Below are 9,643 nucleotides of genomic sequence, written 5' to 3' on the forward strand. Positions count from 1 at the left end.
ATCTAACCTGCCTGACACTGTTTTAGAGTGGGCAGAATAGATACGCAGAAACACGCAGTCCTCTCTGTAAGGTCATTGTAGAAGGCCTTGTGCAGGAACGCCTCAAGTTACCAACAGTATTTGGGTTATGTGGATGTGCAAGATAGGATCTTGTTCTCCTCTATAGGAGTTGCTTCGGTTTGATGTGAACAATCATCAAACTTGGGCAGCTCCCCAAGGCAAAGGCAGGCAGTGATACAATGCTTGTATGAATCTACTTCCAGTTCTTATGCACTTTGACTTTAATCCTCTTCTACTGTTTATTTTGCATCTTTCTTTTAATAGATACTGAAATTCTTGCTCCATTGTTCATCCAGTTTGGGCTGTGTGACTATGTCAGCTAATAATTTAGAGCAAAATAGGATCCTCTGCATTCATTCTTCCCGTATCTCCTTTGACAGGATGTTTTTTCTTCTTGGATCACAGCAACTGCTGCTAGAAGTGCTTGTGGTTGGCACTCAGTGCATTTTTACTACATTTAGATTGTAAGTGTGACACTTGAATGAACCCTCATCATTGAGTTGATGTCTTCACCTTCAAAAGCAGGCTTTTAAATCTCATACATGGGAGGTATTTTGCAAAGGTTCATTATGTGTGAGCAGTAGGCTTTGATTTATTTGGTGAAAACACTCTTATTGTGTGTAACGCTACTTGCTGTGGGACTGTAAGCAATGAGAAGTCTCATCTTTTAGGAGCATCAAATGTGATGTGGCAAGTGTACTGCCATTAGGGTGTAGCAACAGGCATCCTTTGAGCTTGTTAAGATCTTCAGCTTCATTTTTGCCTTTGGTTATAGCTGTGGCTTAGTGCCCTGTAGGTGTGCAGGTGGGGCATGCTGTCTGCTACAGAAGCCATCAGCAAATTTGTGGTGGTGCCTCAAAAGGGCTTTTGAGGTCTGGAGCATCTCCAGTGCCCAGGGCAGGACAGCCCTGTGGCAGGGGCTTTCTTCCGACTCTCGTGAGGACTTGGATATCAAATAATTTCATTTTCTGTAACCCGAGCTTATTTATGTCCTAAAGTGGAGTAAAGACCACTTACTCAGAATTAAAGCACCTTAATGTAGATTAACCAATTCACTTTAAATCTGTACCTCTTAGTTAACTCAGACTGATTTCCCTCTGTGTGTCTTCAGTGTCCTGTACCATGGCAGATTTAGAGTGATGTCTTCATGTTTCCCACAGGTGCTAATTCTTACATGGAAAACTAACGAAAAGGTCAGGAATATCTGGGAAACTCTGCAAATATCTGCCATACTCAGTTAAGGTCCTGACCACTTCTGTACTGGGCTCTATCCTGCATTCAGTCCCTGCCATGAGGAAGCAGTAAAGTCTGATGCAGGGAACCATTGCTGTGTAGTGCAAAGATGATGATTCAGCCTGCAGAAGTTATTCCATTGCTTTTTTTTCATTGACCATAACTGGGAGCTTACACATCCATCCTCCTGGTGTAGGAGCGGAAATGCTCACAAGTGGTGTGTTTGTGTGGTGTGCATTGGGTGTCACGGACAGGAGAGGGGCATGGAGAATGTCCTAACGCAAGAGGGATGTGGGGCTGTTGGAGAGAGTCCAGAGGAGGCCACAGAGATGCTGCGAGGGCTGGAGCAGCTCTGCTCTGGAGACAGGCTGAGAGAGCTGGGCTGGTTCAGCCTGGAGAAGAGAAGGCTCCTTAAGGGGAGACCTTAGAGCAGCTCCTGTGCCTAAAGGGGCTACAAGAAACGTGGAAAGGTGCTTTTGACAAGGGCCTGTAGGGACAGGACAAGGGGCAATGGTTTTAACCTGACAGTGGGGAGATTGACATGAGCTCTTAGGCAGAAGTTCTTCCCTGTGAGGGTGCCGAGGCGCTGGCACAGGTGCCCAGAGAAGCTGTGGCTGCCCCATCCCTGGCAGTGTTCAAGGCCAGGTTGGAGAGGGCTTGGAGCAACCTGGTCTAGTGGAGGGTGCCCCTGCCTGTGTCAGGGGGTTGGAACTGAATGAGCTTTAAGGTCCCTTCCAACCCAGCCATCCTGTGATTCTGTGTATGATTCTACGATGTGCAGGGCCCATCAGGAAGTCTCACATCCACTTCAGAAGAAATTGGATTGACCTTTAATGTAAAGGCAGTGCAATTTAATTGCAACTCTATTAGCTTAGAATCTGTTTCTCCAGTATGTATTCAAGTAGCTGCAGCTATGAATTCGCCAGGGCAGAGTATAACCAGGTGTATCTGATAGCTCAGAGGCACTGTTTCCTGGTGAACAAGCAGTGATGTCTGAAGGTGGTTCGGCTGCAGCCACGGCTCAGGGGTGTCTGTGCTGCCCATTTGAGAGAAATACAGCAGCTTTGCTCACAGAAGCCCTGGGCTGGTGTGCTCAGGCCATCACACACCCAGTTTGGTTGAGTGCTTTTCTGCCTCTACCTCCCTTTATTTGACTTTTATCTGGGATCATCCTTCTAGTCCCATGAGTGTCCTTGTCACCTCTCCAAACAATCAATAGTGTGGTGGTTTCACAAAACAAAACCCCAAGAGGAAACAGTCTCTCAGCTGAGATTCCTTGAGGTCACCCTGGGGATTCAGGAATTAACCCCAGTGAGAACTTTATGCCTACATCTCCCAGGCAGCTGAACGTAGACTCAGCTGTGCTTGCTGGTCCTGGATGCTACTGAGCAATTTCCATAGCCGTTGCTGAAAGTGCCTATCTTTTACTTTCCCAGCAACACAACAACTCTGTTATTCCTGTACAGGTCTGTGTCAGCAATATCAACCAGGAATTTGCTGTGTCCACACTGACTTCTACTTAAACCTGTGCTTACCGTTTGTTGCACTGGTCTCTCTGCCATTGATAAATGTAAGTACTGGGTTTGCAGTGTGCTTCAGGAGAAGCTCTTAACCCTTCCAAGTGTTACTGTGCTGTCTGCCCTTGGTTGATGTTCAAAACTCAGGTCAGGGCATCTGTGGGCACGCACAGTACACCTGGGTGTCGCTTGGAAAGGTGCTTAAATTGACCTCAGGTGTATCCTGTGCACAAAGCAGGTTGCCAGGGGAGCCTGGTGAGTGGGGATAGAAGCTTCAGAGCCCATGAGACCTTGTGGCACAAGAATATCCTCCCTCTGCAAGCATGGGCTTGCTTGGCAAGGGCTGAACAAAGAGAAATGGAAGCCCAGCAGAAAGCTTCACACAGTAAGTCAGGAGGGTGCCTGCAGTAAGAGGTTTGCCTTGGAACCTGTTGCTGGGGCTTAATGAGAATTTTCTTGAAGCTGTGAAACAGTGTGCAGTGAGGCAGTGGCTGGTTTAACAGGAGCTCATGGTCTCTCCTAGTAATAAAAAAGAGTTTGGATTGGAGAGGAAATACAGATGTTTGTCAAGGAAAATAAATGTCTGATGCTGCCACCCAAAAATGTTGCAAGATCAAGTTAGATTTTAAGGAAGTTTTTTGGATCCCCCCTAAAATGACTCTTAGAATTATGCTTAAAAGCTTCTCACTGCAGTCATAAAACCCAAGAACAGGTTATCTGTATTCATAACAGAAATGTTTTCATTTAGTCTTTGATTTGGAGCTTAGGCTTCCTTTAACTCCCCATGCATTCAGTGCCTTGTCATAGAAACAAGAGTGAGGAAAGCAAGTTGCCAGCTTTGTGTTCCGTTTTGGTTTAATGCTCGTCCAGGAGAGGAGTGCAGCTTTCTCCTGGCAGATCTGGTGCTTTTATTCCACAAATCGGGTTCTTTACCCCAATGCGAGAGTCCTGAACCCAGCAGGTCCGACTGCAGCGCAGCACAGCACAGGGAGAGGTGGGGAAGAGCAAAGCTGGAGACAGGGCTTAAAATGGCTTGAGTCAAAAAAGCAGCAACGATGCTGGTTTGCCAAATACAAACATCTGCCTTGCGGGTTTCCCCATGTGCTGTTACCTGGTCTAGATCTAGTAAATTAGGATGTGCCGGGGCTTAGGAGTGTCATTGTTCAGGTGACAAAACCCCAAATTCCTTCATCTGAATCCAAGACAAACCTTTTCTAGTGCCCTTGTGCAATGCTAATTAGGCAAGGTCCGTGCTGGTTGGGTTTGTTAGGGTCCAGGTCTGCCCTATGTGCAAGAAGGCAATTACTAAGTGCCTCCAAGATGTCTGTATCTGCATAACTTTATATCTGTATCCCAGATCTGCTTTTGGTGAAACTGGGAGGCTCTTCTGTCTCCTGCTGCAGCCCAAGCAAATCTGAGCAGAGACAGGATCTGATTTCAGATAGCTGGGATTAGTGTCAGGTGCACAAATGTGCTTATTCCTGAGGCTGGGAAACCTTTGTCAGGATTCCCAGGAAGGAAGCAAGCGTGTCTACAGGTGGTGCATGGAGGGCTGTGGGGACTTCCAGTAGCAATTGCACATTTCTTCTGTGACCAGAGCATTCTTGGCACCTGGTTTCTTGCCTGGGTGCCTAAATGTGATTTTATGGCTTATAGAACACCTCATGCACAGGGAGGAATAATACAGGGAGGAATGGCTTTTGCCTCCAACCACTAATTAACCGCAACCAGAATTCCATCCTTCTGCACAAGAGAGGTAGCTGGAGGGAGCTGAGCCTCATGTTTGGATTCACATAGGAGGTGCTCTGCTTTCCCTGCTCAAGGTTTTGGCTCCCACCTACACTGCCCCTCTGCTCACTTCTTGTCCAAGCAGAGATTCAAAGGCAAATGTCTATGGATTACTCGCCTAAGAGATGGAACTCTTTCTCCTCAGGGTACATGAAAATGCAAAGAAGTCTTCAGTGGCATTAATACTTTTTTATTGTTGAAGCTTGAAAAGAGTCCACCCAAGCGATGAGCGATGTCTTTTTGTAGCCAAGTATTTCCTTTTCCCCAGCCTTCCCCCTGTGCTTTTTCACCTTTCAGTCCCTCCATTACTGAGGCACAGTTTGGGCTGACCTCGAGTGCTGTAGATACTTCCACCTCACTTGGCTGTGCTACAGGAGAAGGGAACCAGATGACAAATGTTAGAACCATTCACGATGTGCAGAACATCTTGTGTTCCCATGAATGCTTATGCATCGAATTGTATTCAAAACCACACAGCTTCAACCCTAAGTGCAGGGTATGGTCGTACACCTTAATGAGTTGGGTTTACACCAGCATTATCCCAAGTTTGCCTGTTCATACAGAGGGGACACTAACAGCTCCCTTTTGGTGGGTCCAAATGAAACTTCAGACCCTCAGGCTGTGCTCTCAGTTCTGCCCAGCTCTAGGAGCTGGGTGAAGATTTGCCTCTGCAAATCATCTCTTGTTTTTTTCAAATAAATGGAGGCTGTGGAAAATCATAGAATCCCAGACTGGTTTGGGTTGAAGGGACCTTGAAGCTCATCCAGTTCCAACCCCCTGCCACAGGCAGGGACACCTTCCACTCCAAGCCCCATCCAACCTGGCCTTGAACACTGCCAGGGATGGGGCAGCCACAGCTTCTCTGGGCACCCTGTGCCTGTGCCTCAGCACCCTCACAGGGAAGAACTTCTTCTTAATGTATGTTATAAATCCCCCTCTGTCATCTCAAAGCCATTAAAACCATCTCCCACAGTGAGTGTATTAGCAAGAATGATACTGTGGAAATTTCACCAAAAGCACTTAAAGCTGTCTGTAGCCAGACGAAGGTGATCTTGGGCTGTGTCCCATTGGAAGGGGACCACACAGCACCTGCAGGGACCTTCATTGCATGGGCAGAGGGACCAGGCCTCACTTACTGACTGCTTTCTGTAAGCTGTGGTTTCCAATATTAACACGGACCTCGGCCAAAGCATATCAGGAGGCAAGAGGGGAGAGAAGAAAAAAGCCCATTTCTGTCCTTTGTGCTGATGTCTTTCCCCTCTGCTATTGTAATTGTTCTCATCCCTGAGAGGGCTTGGAAGGTGCCAAATGGGTAATAGCAAGGGCCTTGTGCTGCACAAGGGGGAGAGCTCTGGGGCTCGAATGTGCCCTCGAAGTTCTCACAGCATCCTCTCACACTCACCTCTGTCCTCAAAGGGTGGACCACATGATTTAAGATTAAAGTTTAAATTCAGTTCTTCACTTGCCTTTATAAACATAGAGGGCTCCATCACTGTAAGTAGAGGTCTTGTGATCTCTCAAGGGGGTTAATGATTAATATTAAATATCAGGATGTTAAAATAGCTCATTGTGGTGGTTGTTTGCAAAAGCTTGAGTGCAGCGCTGGGGGAGGTTTCTGGATTCCAGGCCAAGGGCATGGTGCAGCACTGCTGAGAGGTTTCTGGATTCCAAGCATTGCCTTGTCCTTCTCATACTGAGTCTCCTGTAACACGGTGCGTGTGCTTTGAGGCACTTGGCTGTGTAAGGCAGAAAGTGTTTGTGGTTTGAAGGAAGCATGTTCTTTGGAGTTATTAATCTGCAGTGAGAATCAGTGTTAACATACTTCAGCACTGCTTAGGTTCACACAGGTTTGGTACCCTCATTATGTATCTTTCTTTGCTGCTTTAATCAGTAATGACTGTGATGATAGCACGTTCTGCTGGTTGAGAGTGTGGGTTTCTCAAACATCATGTGATTTCTACATATAAAATCAAATATTAGTTCAATAGGAGCACAGGATACATTCACCCAAGGCTGTTCAGAGTGTCTTTGGGATCTTCAGGCAGGCAGGGTCCACAGCAAAGCCCAGACCTTGTGGCTGCTGACAGCCATGAGAAAGGGTGTCCTGGTGCCTCCCCTTCCAGGGGAGCTGGACACTCTGCACTGGTCTCCCAAAGAGCACAGGCAATAGCTGTGCTCCGAGATGGGTATGACTTCAAGGCAAATTAATTGGATTAGTGCTAGTGTATGCCATAACAGCCGAGTATATCTGTACAGCAGCTCTTCGCTGATACACGCTCTTAAGTGCGACCTTTGCAATTGCAGGCTGGCTCAGAGAAGTCTCTTGAGCTCCACTCTGTGGAGTATTTGCAGAGCTGAACCTCTTCTAATAGGGTAGACGGAGCCTTCTCTGTGAATCCAGATAGCTGGTGGTTTGGTGATGTCAGTTGTGTCTTCACACTGCTACAGCAGCTCTCGTGGTTGACCATCATGGATCAGGGAGCACAGGGCACGCAGATGCTCAGGGAACCAAGAAGAGAGTTTTGTGGGGCAGCAGCAAAGGGGTTTTGCGTGGGATCTGCCATCCCTTTCTGTTGGTGGAGACAAAAGTGACTGCACTGCAGCAGGGCTGCATTAGCATTAGCAGCTGGGCTCTGTGCAGGCAGCTTTGCTGTTGTGCCAGTGTTGAGTATTATCGGTGTTCAGCTAGTACCAAAGAATGCATTTCCTATACCAGTACTTTGATAATGCCTGAAAAGCAGCAGGAAAGGGACCAGGCCAATTCCTACTTGGTTTCCCCACTCTACAGTTTGTGGTTCCCGCCAGTGTGTGTCCTCTAAGTACCTGGTCCTGTTGTGGAAATACAGCCTGTGTTGTGTGGGCCCTTGGCTGGTGGTATCTGTGGATCGTGAAAGTGGAGATGTTGAAAGGGAAGTTGTGAGGGTGGTGAGCTGGTAGCAGAAGCCATCAGTGGCAATGCGGCAAATGAGGTTTTGTCTCTTGTTAATGACAGGAGAGGTAATAATCCCTCTACTGCACTAACTACAGCCAGTGAAAATATGGTAATGAAAATAAGCCCACTGCCAGTATCTGAACAGTTACAATTTGCATTTATAAAGAGGCTTATGTGAATAGCGATTCTTGTTTTGTACATGGCTCTCTTTTGTCCCATCTATTCTGATCTCAGCAAATGCTGGTGTAATTGATCACAGAGGATTAAATGCTGCAGGGAAAGGACCAGGAAATCATGTAAAAGGAAAACTCTGGTTGGTTTTGACTTAAAGTAAACTCGGGTTATGTGTCACAAAGAACATGCTGCCTGCTCAGTCATCATAATGCCCACCAGCACTTCCCAGAGCTGCATATGGTTGTCTGCCAGTAACACACACAATAAACTCTCACTATTAGTTTACGTTGTCCTGGATGCCTGGAGTGAATAATTCCAATTACTGGAATTATTATTATTATTATTGTTAGTAGTAGTAGTAGTAGATTTATGCCCTCTACCCTTTGGGTTTGGCCAGTGATGGTAATGAAGATGTAGTTTTGTTGGCAGATCAGCCTAAATTCCTGCAAAAGCTGCTCCTGTAACTGCTCGTAGTCGAATATTTGATATGTATTTTGTATTCTCTCTTTGCTATTGCAGTCCCTGATGATATCTCATCTTTATTCTCCAAAATAAAGCCTCTTAGCTAATGAGTTCCCTAATGATTATGTGAGTGATTCCTGCTTGAACAATTGCTACTCTTTGCTATGAAGGGGCAGGCTTGGAACAGACTTTTGCATTTGGTTCTTATTCTTTCACATTTTGTGTTGGTATTTTTTGTTTCTTGAAGTTTTGGGGGTTTATTTTAATGCCTTGTAAATCATCACCTCCTTGCAGGGCTGTTAGACCAGAAGTATCTTAATGGAACTTGGTGAGTTTGAATGGTAGTTATGCCTGCTTGGTGTCACCTCTTTCTCTTGATGTAGATAGTGACAAATACTAGTGATTAGTGAGCACCATTAAGATCCTAGTGAGGTGCTGAATCCCTGGAGCGACCTAGTTATTTAAGCACCTGAATGCTTCCTGTGGGATCCCTTAGGGTTGCCCCATTAAATGTGTTTTGCAGGTCCTCTACAGAGAACTTTGTCTTCACACTTGTTGCTGCTGTGACTGCAGCAGCTGTGGTCTGTTTACCCTTTTTCTAGCCAGAACTGAATAGTTATCAAACTAGAGTGATTTTAACTTAAACTCAACAGTAGCCGTGGATAGGAATGAAGCCTCTAGCAGCCCTATTCATTAGCAGCCACTTCCCCTCAAGTTATCAGGAATGGTTTGCAGTGTGTGGACAAACTATGCTGTGGTGGGGAGGGTGATGGAGACACAAACTGAATGCTGAGCTGCCCTTTTTCCAGGAGGCAAAGGAAAAGGACTGATATTTTTCTCTTTTATAACAAGGCCAGGTTGGATGGGGCTTGGAGCAACCTGGTCTAGTGGAAGGTGTCCCTGCACATGGCAGGGTTTGGAACTGGATGAGCTCTAAGGTCCCTTCCAGCCTCAACTGTTCTATTGATTCTGTGACAAGGGGTATATGTGAATACATTTAAAACACTTGTTTTACATTTAAAAATTAAATTAAATTTTAAGTTAAAAAATTTAAAAGCATTTGTTGCTGGTTTTGTGTTTTTTCTCTAGATAGCCCCTGATAACACACGAAACATCTGTGGCTTCCAGTAATGTCTCTGTTCTGAGCACTGTCATGAAGAGGAATGAAGAAGAAAAACACTTGAGCAAGGAAATAATTTGAGGTCTGCTTGGTTATAGTGAGCTTCAAGAAACCTGGTGTAACTTTAGCCCTGAGTGCAGGGTCAGCTCTCACAACAAGCTGCGAGCAGCCAATATCACTGCTTCCCAGGCTGCAGTGTTTCAGGTATTCCAGCAAAACATTGCTCTTTGCAGTGCTCCTTAGCGCAGGTCTGCAATCTGTACTCCTCTCTCAGCTTTCAGACCTCATCACAAAGAGAGGGGTGTTGTCAAAGCGGTGAGCACAACACTATCCATCATCCTTATGGAGCCAGGAGAG

Source organism: Pezoporus flaviventris, unplaced genomic scaffold (assembly GCF_033815535.1).
Source record: "Pezoporus flaviventris isolate CSIRO_AGI_PZ_B2104156 unplaced genomic scaffold, CSIRO_AGI_Pfla_v1 ptg000040l, whole genome shotgun sequence".
Lineage (NCBI taxonomy): Eukaryota > Metazoa > Chordata > Aves > Psittaciformes > Psittacidae > Pezoporus > Pezoporus flaviventris.